This window comes from Amblyraja radiata, chromosome 1 (assembly GCF_010909765.2).
Source record: "Amblyraja radiata isolate CabotCenter1 chromosome 1, sAmbRad1.1.pri, whole genome shotgun sequence".
In the NCBI taxonomy this organism is placed as follows: Eukaryota; Metazoa; Chordata; class Chondrichthyes; order Rajiformes; family Rajidae; genus Amblyraja; species Amblyraja radiata.
The window spans coordinates 91,905,660-91,921,394 of record NC_045956.1 but is presented as its reverse complement, the minus strand read 5'-3'; positions in this window follow the sequence as shown (position 1 = coordinate 91,921,394).

Genomic DNA, 15,735 nt, shown 5'->3' with positions numbered 1-15,735 from the left:
CTCCGAGCCTTGCTCTCTTTGCAGCCTCCACTCTCTGCAATGCTGGAAGATTACAGAGGAAAGGCCTTTCTGCACTCATGAGTCAATGATGGAGAACTGGGATTGTTTGTCCAGTAACTTAGCCAGCAGAGTTATCCCTGATCCGTTTGGGATACAATCAGTTAAACCAGCTAAACCCTCTACTTTACTTTAGTTTAGTGATACAGCACAGAAACAGGCCCTTCCAGGCCCTGCCGAGTCCATGCCGACTAGCAATCCCCATACACTAACACAATCTTACACACTAGGAACAATTTACATACTTTACCGAAGCCAATTAACCTACAAACCTCTAATATACGGCTTTAGAGTGTGGTAGGAAACTGGAGCATCCGAGAAAGCCCAGGCGGTCACGGAGAGGACATATAAACTCTACACAGACAGCATCCGTAGTCAGGATCAAACCTGTGTCTCTGACACTATAAGACAGCACTCTACAGATGCAGCACAATGCCGTCCTTAGTTCTGGAGTAACTCACCAGGTACGGCCGCCTCTTGAAGTTCCATAGGGTTTCTCATTGCTTCCCATGGCAACCATGTAAAGAATTTGTCAGAATTCCCAAGAAACCAGCAGAGACTTGTTCAAAGTACAAACTACTGGAGGAACTCAGTGGGTCAGGTGGCATCTGTGGAAGGGAATGGACAGATAATGTTACAGGTTGGAATCCAAGTCATACTGGGAAGCTACCATTTTCTTAGAGATTGCACCAGTTATGGTTCAATAGTTTAATGGTACTTTATTGTCATATGTATGTAGCTGCAGTGAAGTACTTTGTTTTGCATACAACCCAGAAAAGTAATATTATACATAAACACAATCATACATAAATAAAAGAGTGCATTGATTGAAGTGATAAAAAAGCAATTTTTTTCTGAGGCAGTACACAAAGAATCACCACCGTGCCATTTTGAGGCTTTCAAGTATCAAATTCTTTAAAATGAACTAATCTTATCTTGGCCTCAAAGGCCTGTTATTCAGGTGGTGGCACTGGGTGGGTGATATAGAATCCAGCTTGACCTGATGATGCTGTCGGTACCTTCCACTGCTGCTCCATTCTGCTGCAGGCCGCACCCGATCAGCACACTCTTCCAATTTATGTGGATTTATCTGGCTTCCTTTCTTAGGGCTTATATTCACTGGAATTTAGAAGGATCTTATAGAAGCATGTAAAATTCTTAAGGAATTAGACAGGCTAGATGCAGGAAAAATGTTCCCCATGTTGGGGGAGTCCAGAAGCAGCGGTCACATTTCAAGAATAAGGGATAGGCCATTTAGGACTGAGATGAGGAAAAACCTTTTCACCCAGAAAGACAATAGACAATAGGTGCAGGAGTGGGCCATTTGGCCCTTCGAGCCAGCACTGCCATTCACTGTGATCATGGCTGATCATCCACAATCAATACCCCGTTCCTGCCTTCTCCCCTGTGAATCTGAGACCTGTGAATCTGCGGAATTCTCTTCCACAGAAAGCAGTGAAGGCCAATTCACAGGGTGTTTTCAAGAGAGAGTTAGATTTAGCTCTTAGGGCTAACAGAATCAAGGGATATGGGGAGAAAGTAGGAACAGGGTACTGATTCTGGATGATCAACCATGATCATATTGAATGGCGGTCCCGAATGGCCTACTCCTGTTCCTATTTTCTATGTTTCTATGTTTTCTCCATCCTCAGGGGCAGAGTATTCCAGAGATTCACCTCTATCTGAGAGAAGATCTCTACTCTGGCAAATTCTATTCATGCAGTTTGGAATAAGAAGGCAAAAAATGGGATCCTCTGAATAAAACCAGAAACAACTTAAAATGTTATTTCACTCTGAACTAAATTAAGTAATTTTTCACCCAACTACTGTAAGTGCACACTTGAACAGCCTGAATTCTATTTTTTAATTGCTAACATAATTAAATTAACTCCTTGATCAGCAGCTCAGAATGTTCACTTTATCTTTTCCATCAGGCCTTGTGCTTTTTTATAAATAAAATCAACAAGAAAGTTTTCACTAATGCACCACAGACATAAGGAGAGCCACTGGGAAAAGAAGTACTATCCATTATTAATTTGGAAATTTCAATACTAAAATGTTCTTTTTCATGCTTATCCGAGTCTAATAAGTCTCACACGAGAAGCAAATGGCAGATAATTGCTGCAGTTTCACATTTTGCCATGTCACTTCATTCATTTCAACAAGCACTGGCTGCGTAAAGGCCTCCAGAGAGTAAATTTCTGCTTTTGCAGCCTGCAGCTTTGGATTCAACACAGCTAGCAATTTTACACTTTAAAAAAAAAACAAATCTGTACAGCTCTTGTTAATGAGAGAAATCTAAAAAATGTAATGAATTCAAACAATGCACTGTTTAAGAATTATTTTACTGCCTGCTTATTATCCTGGTGTACAGATAATAAAGCTTTTGAACAGCTTATGGATGCTTTAATGCTGCTGTTGGTGAAGCCAGTGAGATGAAGCTAATGTTTGCAAGAGGAGAATAGTTCCATGCAATTTGAAGGCATATGAAAAAGCAAAATTTTCCATCCATGCTCTGCAGCAAAATTATGCCATTTACCTTAATATTTCATTGTCATGCTGCTTGAAGATAAATTATAATTAACCTAATTGTTTAGTGCTTTGAAAAAAATGCATATGATTTAAAAAAGGCTTTTGGTGTTCTAGTTGTGATGATCAGTTCTTTCAAATTACCCTAACGTATCCTCTGTAGGATAAAACCAACTTTGTTTCACTGCACTGATTGTAGATGATGAACCTACTTGTCTCATTTGGCCTAGGCATTTCTGTAATAAACCTTTAAACATGGCATTTTCCCAACTGAAGATGAACTGATAATTTTGCATAACTCAGCAGTAGAGTTGCTGCCTAACAGCGCCGATGACTTGGGTTCGATCCTGACTACAGGTGCTGTTTGTATGGATGTTTGTACGTTTTCCCCATGACTTGCATGGGTTTTCTCCGTGTACTCCGGTTTACTCTAACACTCCACAGACGTACATGTTTGTAGGTTAATTGGCTTCGGTAAAATCGTAAATTGTCTTTCATGTGTAGGATAGTGCCGGAGTACGGGGATCACTGTCGGCGAGGACTCGGTGAGCCGAAGGGCCAGTTTCCACGCTGTATCTCTGAACTAAACCAAACTAAATGTACATACAGTGCCCTTCATAATGTTTGGGACAAAGAACAATCATTTATTTATTTGCCTCTGTACTCCCACAATTTGAGATTTGTAATAGAAAAAAAATTACTTGTGGTTAAAGTGTACATTGTCAGATTTTAATAAAGGCCATTTTTATACATTTTGGTTGCACCATGTAGAAATCACAGCAGTGTTTATGCATAATCCCCCCATTTCAGGGCACCATAATGTTTGGGACACAGCAATGTCATGTAAATGAAAGTAGTCATGTTTTGTATTTTGTTGCATATCCTTTGCATGCAATCACTGCTTGAAGTCTGCAATTCATGGACATCACCAGTTGATGCGTGTCTTCTCTGGTGATGCTCTGCCAGGCCTGTATTGCAGTCATCTTTAGCTTATGCTTGTTTTGGGGGTTAGTCCCCTTCAGTTTTCTCTTCAGCATATAAAAGTCATGCTCAATTGGGTTCAGATCGGGAGATTGACTTGGCCACTCAAGAACTGACCATTTTTTTAGCTTTGAAAAACTCCTTTGCTGCTTTAGCAGTATGTTAGGGATCATTGTCTTGCTGTAGACTGAACCACCGTTTCAAGGCATTTGTTTGAACTTGAGCAGATACGATGTGTCTATACCCTTCAGAATTCATTATGCTACTACCTTCAACAGTTGTATCATCAATGAAGATAAGTGAGCCAGTACCTTCAGCAGCCATACATGCCCAGGCCATAACACCCCCACCACTGTGTTTCACAGATGAGGTGGTATGTTTTGGATCTCTCTGATATAAGTTAATCTTCATCTCATTTGTCCACAACTTTTTCCAGAACTGTGGTTGCTCTTTTAAGTACTTCTTGGCAAACTGTAACCTGGCCATCCTATTTTTGTGGCTAACCAGTGGTTTACATCTTGCAGTGTATTTCTTGTCATGAAGTCTTCTGCGGACAGTGGTCATTGACAAATCCACACCTGATTCCTGAAGAGTGTTTCTGATTTGTCAGAGAGGTATTTGTTTTTTTTCTTTATTATAGAGATAATTTTTCTGTCATCAGCTGTGGAGGTCTTTGTTGGCTTGCCAGTCCCTTTGTGATTAGTAAGCTCATCAGTGCTCTCTTTCTTCTTAATGATGTTCCAAGCATTTGATTGTGGTAAGCCTAAAGTTTGGCTGAAGTCTATAACAGTTTTAAGGGCATGTCCCACTGTGGTGACCTAATTGGCGAGTTTAGAAGAGTTTAGGAGAGTTTGAAAAAGTGTCATGTTGAAGACCTTCGACAATGTAGAAGACCTCCTTCGACCTCCTTCGACTATGTTGAAGACTATTTACGACTACCACTACCTTCGATTACCTTCGACTACCCTCGATTACCTACGAATAACATGCCAACCTACTATGACCTACTTCGACTAAACCTACGAGTAAAATAAATACTAATTTTTTCCATGGTTCCTTTGGTTTTACTCGCGGGCATTTTTCAGCATGTTGAAAAAAACGCTGTGAACTAGCTGAGGCCTTGAGTACGCGGGGACTACTCTCGAGCATTAAGGAGAGTTACAAAGACCTCTTAGGACCTCGTGTCGACCATGCCACGAGTATGAGTCGAGGGCAAACTCTTCTAAACTTCCCAATTAGATCGCCGCTGTGGGACAGGCCCTTTATTCTTGTTTCTCAGTCTCATAATGGCTTCTTTTACTTTCATTGGCACAACTTTGGTTCTCGTGTTGATAAACAGCAAGAAAAGTTTCCAAAGGTGATAGAAAGACTGGAGGAAAGACTAGGTGCTGACAGAATAGAATAGAATAGAATAGAATAGAATAGAATAGAATAGAATAGAATGCCTTTTATTGTCATTCAAACAGACAAGGTTTGAAAGAAAATTTAATTCCTACAGTCATGACATTACAAAAAAAAACCCAAGACACATACTTAACACAATTTACACAAACATCCATCACAGTGAATCTCCAACACCTCCTCACTGTGATGGAAGGCAAAAGTCTTATCTCTTCCCTTTGTTCTTCTCCTGTGGTCCAGCAGTTCAACTGCAGCATCGAGGCGACTGGAGCTCATGATGTTAAAGCCCCCGGCGGGTGACGGTAAGTCCCGAGGCCGTTTAAGCCACGCCGGACAATGTTAGGCCACACTCTGAGTCAAAGAAAAAGATTAGTTAAAACAAATGAATAACCATATAACCATATAACCATATAGCAATTACAGCACGGAAACAGGCCATCTCGGCCCTACAAGTCTGTGCCGAACAATTATTTTCCCCTAATCCCATCTACCTGCACTCAGACCATAACCCTCCATTCCTTTCCCATCCATATACCTATCCAATTTATTTTTAAATGATAAAATCGAACCTGCCTCCACCACTTCCACTGGAAGCTCATTCCACACAGCTACCACTCTCTGAGTAAAGAAGTTCCCCCTCATGTTACCCCTAAACTTCTGTCCCTTAATTCTGAGGTCATGTCCTCTTGTTTGAATCTTCCCTACTCTCAATGGGAAAAGCTTGTCCACGTTAACTCTGTCTATCCCTCTCATCATTTTAAAGACCTCCCCTTAACCTTCTGCGCTCCAGAGGATAAAGACCTAACTTATTCAACCTTTCTCTGTAACTTAGTTGCTGAAACCCAGGCAACATTCTAGTAAATCTCCTCTGTACTCTCTCTATTTTGTTGACATCCTTCCTTTAATTGGGCGACCAAAATTGTACACCATACTCCAGAATCGGTCTCACCAATGCCTTGTACAATTTTAACATTACATCCCAACTTCTATACTCAATGCTCTGGTTTATAAAGGCTAGCATACCAAAAGCTTTCTTTACCACCCTATCTACATGAGATTCCACCTTCAGGGAACTATGCACAGTTATTCCTAGATCCCTCTGTTCAACTGCATTCCTCAATTCGCTACCATTTACCATGTACGTCCTATTTTCATTTGTCCTGCCAAGATGTAGCACCTCACACTTATCAGCATTAAACTCCATCTGCCATCTTTCAGCCCATTCTTCCAAATGGCCTAAATCTCTTTGTAGACTTTGGAAATTTACTTCATTATCCACAACATCACCTATTTTAGTATCATCTGCATACTTATTAATCCAATTTACCACACCTTCATCCAGACCATTGATGTACATGACAAACAACAGTGGACCCAACACAGATCCCTGAGGCACCCCACTAGTCACCTCCCTCCAACCTGACAAACAGCCATCCACCATTACTCTCTGGCATCTCCCATTCAGCCACTGTTGAATCCATCTTGCTACTCCTGCATTTATACCCAACAATTGAACCTTCTTAACCAACCTTCCATGAGGAACCTTGTCAAAGGCCTTACTAAAGTCCATATAGACAACATCTATAAGGGAATGTAGGTCCCTTGCAGTCAGAAACAGGTGAATTGGTCATGGGGAACAAGGACATGGCAGACCAATTCAATAACTACTTTGGTTCTGTCTTCACTAAAGAAGACATAAATAATCTTCCGGAAATAGCAGGGGACCGGGGGTCAAATGAGATGGAGAAACTGAGTGAAATCCAGGTTAGCCGGGAAGTGGTGTTAGGTAAATTGAATGGATTAGAGGCCGATAAATCCCCAGGGTCAGATAAGTTGCATCCCAGGGTACTTAAGGAAGTAGTCCCAGAAATGTTGGATGCATTAGTGATAATTTTTCTAAACTTTAGATTCTGGAGTAGTTCCTGAGGATTGGAGGGTAGCTAATGTAACCCCACTTTTTAAAAAGGGAGGGAGAGAGAAAATGGGGAATTACAGACCAGTTAGTCTAACATTGGCAGTGGGGAAAATGCTAGAGTCAGTTATTAAAGATGCGATAGCAGCACATTTGGAAAGTGGTGAATTCATTGGACAAAGTCAGCATGGATTTATGAAAGGTAAATCATGTCTGACGAATCTTATAGAATTTTTCGAGGATGTAACTGGTAGAATGGATAAGGGAGAACCAGTGGATGTGTTATATCTGGACTTTCAGAAGGCTTTCGACAAGGTCCCACATAAGAGATTAGTATGCAAACTTAAAACACACAGTATTGGGGGTTCAGTATTGATGTGGATAGAGAACTGGCTGGCAGACAGGAAGCAAAGAGTAGGAGTAAACGGGTCTTTTTCAGAATGGCAGGCAGTGACTAGTGGGGTAACACAAGGCTCAGTGCTGGGACCCCAGCTATTTACAATATATACGAATGATCTGGATGAGGGAATTGAAGGCAATATCTCCAAGTTTGCGGATGACACGGCTGGGAGGCAGTGTTAGCTGTGAGGAGGATGCTAGGAGGCTGCAAGGTGACTTGGTCTGAAGAAGGGTTTCGGCCCGAAACGTTGCCTATTTCCTTCGCTCCATAGATGCTGCTGCACCCGCTGAGTTTCTCCAGCTTTTTTGTGTACCAGGTGACTTGGATAGGTTGGGTGAGTGGGCAAATGCATGGCAGATGCAGTATAATGTTGACAAATGTGAGGTTATCCACTTTGGTGGCAAAAACAGGAAAGTAGACTATTATCTGAATGGTGGCCGATTAGGAAAAGGGGAGATGCAACGAGACCTGGGTGTCATGGTACACCAGTCATTGAAAGTAGGCATGCAGGTGCAGCAGGCAGTGAAGAAAGCAAATGGTATGTTAGCATTCATAGTAAAAGGATTTGAGTATAGGAGCAGGGAGGTTCTACTGCAGTTGTACAGGGTCTTGGTGAGACCACACCTGCCGTATTGCGTACAGTTTTGGTCTCCTAATCTGAGGAAAGACATACTTGCCATAGAGGGAGTACAGAGAAGGTTCACCAGACTGATTCTTGGGATGGCAGGACTTTCATATGAAGAAAGACTGGATAGACTCGGCTTGTACTCGCTAGAATTTAGAAGATTGAGGGGGGATCTTATAGAAACTTACAAAATTCTTAACGGGTTGGACAGGCTAGATGCAGGAAGATTATTCCCGATGTTTGAGAAGTCCAGAACAAGGGGTCACAGTTTAAGGATAAGGGGGAAGTCTTTTACGACCGAGATGAGAAAATCATTTTTTACACAGAGAGTGGTGAATCTGTGGAATTCTCTGCCACAGAAGGTAGTTGAGGCCAGTTCATTGGCTATATTTAAGAGGGAGTTAGATGTGGCCCTTGTGGCAAAATGGATCAGGGGTATGGAGAGAAGGCACGTACAGGATACTGAGTTGGATGATCAGCCATGATCATATTGAATGGCGGTGCAGGCTCGAAGGGCCGATTGGCTTACTCCTGCACCTATTTTCACCCCCCACACTCTCCCACATATACACAGCTACAAAATAATAAAAATTAGAACCAAAAAACATACATCTAACAGGACAAAAAAAAAAAAAAGATGACAGATGGACTGCAGTCAAGCCGCTGCTGTTAGGCGCCGCCACTCCACACATCTGAGAGCTCTCTCATACCAGCATTAATGAGGCAATTAAACACACCTGAACAATTACAAATGCCTGTGAAGCCATGTGTCCCAAACATTATGGTGCCCTGAAATGGGGCGGGTGACCATGTTTAAACACAGTTATAATTGCTACATGGTGAAACCAAAATGTATAAAAAATGGCATTTATTAAAATCTGACAATGTGCCCTTTAACCACATGTGATTTTTCTTCTGTTACAAATCTCAAATTGTGGAGTACAGAGGCAAATAAATAAATGATGGGTCTTTGTCCCAAACATTATGGAGGGCACTGTATATATCCGAAAAGTTATTAATGGTCTAATGATATAGTACTGAGCAGTACTGCAGGATAGCTGTAAAGTAGATTCACAGTTGTGTCATCATTTAAAAAAAAATATGCTGCAATTGGTTTTGTTTATTTTGAGGCAACTGAAGTTAATTGCACGGAGAATAAAAAAAAGCACAAACATGCATTTGCATAGACGGCTTCTGGCCAAAATGGAACTACTGTATAAATCAGCAAAGGTTATTTGTTTTAGAAGGTGGTAGAATATTAAAGCAAAAGACTTGATTGAAATGGTAACCATGGGAGATATGTCCAGATCCTAAAACACTACTCATTTTAAAGTAACATATAGCTATAATAATTAAATTCGTAAAACATTTGTTATTGAAACATTAATGCATTCGCAAAGCCATGAAGAAAATGAAAAGGCAAACAAAGTTAAAGTGGTATTAAAATCTATAATTTTTTTTATACCTCCAAGGAAAATGCCCATATAAATGTAGATTCACAGATGGCATAACGAGCCACTACCTGCTTTGTTTATTAGAAAGAACAATTATTCTTCTCTGCTAAGACAGGTTACGTGAATTGTTGGAGCAAATCTACAGTCCCAAAACATCATTGATTTTCATTTATGAATGCACATTTTATGTCTATGGATAATTCCTCTGATTTGTTCATCACAATCAAGATCTATCACTTATGCAAATTAGTTTTCTTCATCGGCTACTCATTAATGCAAATGGACAATAATCATAAACCAGCAGATAATAGAATGCAAAATATTGCCTCTGTGCCTGCTGAAACAGAACAGTTTGTACAAAATCTGATGCTCACTTAAGTCTGCATGGTGCTGCCTCTCAGTTAAAAATATAGAATTATAGTAAGCCCCAACACAGTAAGATAACCTTCAGAGCATTAGACTTTTACAGGTTCTTTGTATGAATCAAGTAATTAGTTAGTCTTGAATATAGAGGTTGTGAGGTCATGTCGTAGGAAAGAGTGAGGAGAAGATTTACAAGGATGTTGCCAGGGCTCTAGGGTCTGAGCTAGAGGGAGAGGTTGAGCAGGCTGGGACTCTATTCCTTGGAGTCCAGGAGGATGAGGGGTGATCTATTAGAGATGTATGAAATCATGAGAGGAATAGATACATGATGCACCATCTTGCCCAGAGTGGGGGAATCGAGAACCAAAGATTTTGTAGGAATCTGAGGAGTAACATTTTCACGCAAAGGATGGTTGGTTTTTGGAACAAGCTGCTGGAGGAGGTAGTTGAGGCAGAAACTATCGCAATGTTTAAGAAACAATTAGACAAGTAAATGTCTAGGACAGGTTTAGAGGGATATGGATCAAAAGCAGGCAAGTGGGATAAGTGTAAATAGGACATGTTGGTCGGTGTGGGTAAGTTGGGCCAAAGGGCCTGTTGACACACTGTATGGCGCTATGACTCTAAATTCACTTTCCCTACCTTTTAACTCCAGTCTTATACGTTTTTTTCCTTTCAAGTATTTATGTAAAGAATGGATTGATTGGGCTTATATTCACTGAAATTTAGGATGACGGGATCTTATAGAAACATAAAAAATTCTTAACGGATTGGACGGGCTAGATGCAGGAAAAATATTCCCGATGTCAGAGGAGCCCAGAACCAGGGGTTACAGTTTAAGAATAAGGGGTAGGCCATTTAGGACTGAGATGAGGAAAAATAATTTCACCCAGAAAGATGTGAATCTGTGGAATTCTCTGCCACAGAAGGCAGTGGAGGCCAATTCACTGGATGTATTCAAGAGAGAGCTAGAAACATAGAAACATAGTTAGGCCATTCGGCCCTTCGAGCCAGCACCGTCATTCAATATGATCATGACTGATCATCTAAAATTGGGACCCCGCTCCTGCTTTTCCCCCATATCCCTAGATTCCTTTAGCCCGAAGAGCTAAATCCAACTCTCTCTTGAAAACACTTCCCACCCTGCAGGACCTATACACCTGGAGGTGCAGATCCAGAGCCTGCAGGATCATGAAGGACCCCTACCACCCCAGCAATGAACTGTTCCAACTGCTGTGGTCAGGCAAACGCCTCCGCTGTCACGCTGCGAAAACAGAGAGGGAGTTTCTTCCCACAGGCCATCAGGACTGATCTCACCAGGGCATAAATACTGTTGTGTCTTCTTTTTTGTACTGTAAATACTGATTCTGTTCTGCACAACTGGTTCTGTTGTTTTGCACAAGCTTTACTACTTTCATTTCACTGTACATCTTGTATGTGTATGTGACAAATAGTTGATTTGACTTGATTTGACTTGACTTGACATGATGGGCCAAATGGCCTACTCCTGCACCTATTTTCTATGTTTCTATGTTTCTAATATCATTTTGATAGTTACTACTTCAGTCTGCACCACCACCTTTGCAAGTTATGCATTCCAGATTACAGCAATGTGTAATGCATCAAACCTATTTCCTCATATCACATTTAAAATGCATTACCATGCATTACCATACATTTTAAAGCAACATCCACTGCTACTGATCATTAAGCATTGGACACATTGTCTCTACGTCTACTCTATGAAGGACCTTGAGCATCTTGAGCAACAAATCTCTTCTTAGACTTAACACAAAGTGCTGAGGGGTCTCAACAGGTCAGGGAGCATCTTTGCAGGGAATGAACAGGCCACGTTTTGGGTTGGGTGGTACAGCAGATCGAAGTATTGACTATCAAAATATGACATAAATTCTTGAAAGCAATAATGTATGTTATGGTGATTCCAGCATCTGCAGTTCCTGGTGTCTCCGTTTAACCTCTACTGCAAGAAGAGGAGACATGGTTTGTACGATTACTGCATAGAACCAGGGGTGGCACAGTGGTGCAGCTGATAGAGCTGTTGCCTCACAGCACCAAAGACCTGGGTTTGATCCTGTCCTCTGGTACTCATTTTGCATTTTCTTCCTGTGACCACGTGGGTTTCCTCTCGTTGCTCCGGTTTTCTCCCACATCCCAAAGATGTGCAGATTTGTGGGTTAATTGGCCTCTGTAAATTGCTTCAAGTATGTAGGGAATGGATCAGAAAATAGGATAACATAGTAAAATGTGCTAGAGTTACTCAAAGAAGCAGGCAGCATATCTGGAGAATATGGACAGGGAACACTGCATCGGGATCTTTCTTGAGTGATTGTGGTGGTGGGGAGGGGTGAAATAAGCTGGAAGAGGGAGGGATAGGGTAAAATCCAGCAAGTAATAGGTGAATACAGATGAGGGGAGCTGGTGGGTGGACAAAGACAAGAGATAAAAAGACAGAAGGTGTAAAACTAAAGGATTGAAGAGTTTTGAATGTTGAAGCGAGAGCAAGGAATGTAGGTGGAAGCGGAGAAAGAGGGGAGAAATAGGTGCAGTTCAGGTGGGGCACAGGGGAGACAGGGGGCAGGGAAAGTGGGGGGGAATGAAGCTGGTGGGGTGGGGGTGGTAATACTGGGGAATTCAATGTTCAATATAGAACTAGTGCGAAAGGGCGATCGATGATCAGCATGAAGTTGGATCAGTTCAGTTCAGTTTAGTTTAGTTTATTCTCACGTGTGCTGAGGTACAGTGCAAAGCTTTTGTTGCATGAAAGACATGATTAGAAAGCCAATACATGATTACAATTGATCCATTTACAATGTATTGGTATATGAGAAGTGAATAACGTTTAGTGCAAGGTAAAAGCCAGCAAGTCCAATCAATGGTAGTTCAAGAGTCATCAAAGAAGTAGATAGTAGTTCAGCACTGCTCTCTGCTTGTGGTAGGATGATTCAGTTGCCTGATAACAGCTGGGAAGAAGCAGTCTCTGAATTTGGTGGTGTGCATTTTCACACTTCTATGCCTTTTGCCTGATGGGAGAGGGGAATAGAGGGAGTAGCCAGGATGCAACTCGCCCTTGATTATGCCGCTAGCATGGCTGAGGCAGCGTGATGCATAAATGGTCAATAGAAAGGAGGTTGGTTTGTGTAATGGTCTGGGCTGCGTCCATAATTCGTTGCAATCTTGGATGGACCAAGCTGTGATACATCCTGATAAAATGCTTTCTATGGTGCAGCTCACAAGTTGGTGAGAGTTGTAGGGGACATGCCCAACCTCCGAAGCATTCTCAGGAAGTAAAGGCGTTAGTGTGATTTCTTGGACGTTGCTTCAATATGGGTGGTCCAGGAGAAGTTAATGACTCTTTGGAATCTGAAGTTTTCAGCCATCTCTACTTCGGCATGTCAATGACTACTAGGGTATGTGAAGTCAATTACTGAATCTGATTACTATCTTTTTGCTGACATTGAGTGAAAGATTGTTGTCTCAACACGAGGTTCTCAAATTCCTTCCTGTACTTCGTTTCATCATTATTTGATATCCAGCCCACAATGGTGGTGTTGTCTGCGAATTTGAAAAGTGAATTATATTTGTACATTGCTGCACAGGCATGGGTGTACAAGGAGTAAAGAAGGCGGCAGAGAACTCATCCTTGTGGAGCTACTGCGTTGGGGATTATCCTGGAGGATGATTTATCCCCTATCCTCACTGATTGGGGTCTGTCGGTCGGGAAGTCGAGGATCCAGTTGCAGAGATGAGTGCTGACACCATGTCCCACTAGTTTGGTGATAAGATTGGATGGTATAATGGTATTAAAGGCAGCGCCATAGTCTATGAATGGGAGTCAGATCTATATGTCTCTCTTTTCTAAGTGTTCTGGGGATGAGTGTAGGGCTAGGCCAATGGCATCGTCCGTGGACCTGTTGTGGCGCTAGATGAACTGCAGTGAGTCAAGGCCGCTGAGTATTTAATACGTTCCATAACTAGCCTCTCAAAACATTTCATGAAGGTGGAAGTCAAGGCCACTGGACGTTAGTCATTTAGGCATGAGGTCTTGCTTTTCTTCGGCACTAGGATGACGGTGATCTTCTCAAAGCAAATCTTTCAAGATTTGAAATGAGCCAAGCCATTTCCATTCTGTATCATTAAAATAAAACAAGCTGCTCATTCCTGGCTTTATTTTTGGTAATCTCTATACATCTATATAATTAAAAGTCTCATCTTGACCACTTACTGTCTGCGCTGTATATTGATTTTAGAAAAAATGCTACCATATATCGCTATGATTTTTAGCCATCTTACTCACAAGAGCAGGCCTTGAGGATTTTTCCCATCGATGAAAAATAAAAAAAGTTATGAGTGTTTAAAAAACCTTCAGATCCTCTCGCCTGTCAATTACCGCGATGAAGGTAACACCCCTTTCAGGGGGGGGGGGGGGGGCAGGACTATAAAACCCCGGATGCCTGGACGTGACTCAGTCACTCTGCAAGATCGTGAGGGAGGCCACGACTCTCATTCTAAGCTGTGAATCAACTGAACTGTGAGTCTGCAATGTACTTGCAATAAATGATTTGTTAGCCCTTATTGACAATGCCATGAGTTGTTTGGCCTGCTGCCCTGCCGTGTGCTTGAAACTGCAATGCTTTATTAGATCCGACTGTGTTTGGAAGGAATAAATGCTTCATTAGGCCCGATTGGTTGGTTCAAAAGTCCCGCTCCTTTCGTGACTTCTGCTTAGTGGACAGGTCGCACTGATTGCGTAATTTCCGGTGAGTGCAGAGGTCGCACTGATTGCAGAAGTGCCACTGACTACGGAAGCCCCAAAATGGAGAGGCCGCGTGCAGCCGTGTGAGTTCTCAAGAAAGTTTACTGCCATATATATGGTGAGTCAGTGAGTGTGTGTGTATGTGTTTGTGAGTGTATGTATGTGTGTGTGTGTGTGTGTGTGTGTGTGTGTGTGTGTGTGTGTGTGTGTGTGTGTGTGTGTGTGTGTGTGTGTGTGTGTGTGTGTGTGTATGTGTTTGTGAGTGTATGTGTGTGTGTGTGTGTGCATGTCTGTGTGTGAGTGTGTGCGAGTGTGTGTGTGAGTGTGTATGTGTGTGTGTTTGTGAGTGTATGTGTGTGTGTGTGTGTGTGTGTGAGTGAGTGTGTGTGAGTGTGTGTGTGAGTGTGAATGTGAGTGTGTGTGAGTGTATGTGTGTGTGTGTGTGTGTGTGTGTGTGTGTGTGTGTGTGTGTGTGTTTGTGAGTGTAGTGTTGTGAGTGTGTGTGTTGGTGAGTGAGTGAGTGCGTGAGTGATGCGTGAGTGAGTGTGCGTGAGTGCGTGAGTGAGTGAGAGTGCGTGAGTGGTGAGTGAGTGCGTGAGTGAGTGAGTGCGTGTGTGAGTGCGTGAGTGAGTGAGTGTGTGAGTGAGTGAGTGAGTGAGTGAGTGAGTGAGTGAGTGAGTGAGTGAGTGAGTGAGTGAGTGAGTGAGTGAGTGAGTGAGTGAGTGAGTGAGTGAGTGAGAGTGTGTGTAATTATAGGAAAGATGTCAACAAAGAGAGAGTACCGAGGAGATTTACTAGAATGTTGCCTGGGTTTCAGCACCTAAGTTACAGAGAAAGGTTGAACAAGATAGGTCTTTACTCTTTCGAGTGCAGAAGGTTAAGGGGGACGATAGAGGTCTTTAAACTTATGAGAGGGATAGACAGAGTTGACGTGGATAAGCTTTTTCCATTGAGAGTAGGGAAGATTCAAACAAGAGGACATGATTTGAGAATTAAGGGACAAAAGTTTAGAGGTAACATGAGGGGGAACTTCTTTACTCAGAGAGTGGTAGCGGTGTGGAATGAGCTTCCAGTGGAAGTGGTGGAGGCAGGTTCGATTTTATAATTTAAAAATAAATTGGATAGGTATATGGACGGGAAAGGAATGGAGGGTTATGGTCTGAGTGCAGGTAGATGGTACTAGGTGAGAGTAAGTGTTCGTCACGGACCAGAAAGGCCGAAATGGCCTGTTTCCGTGCT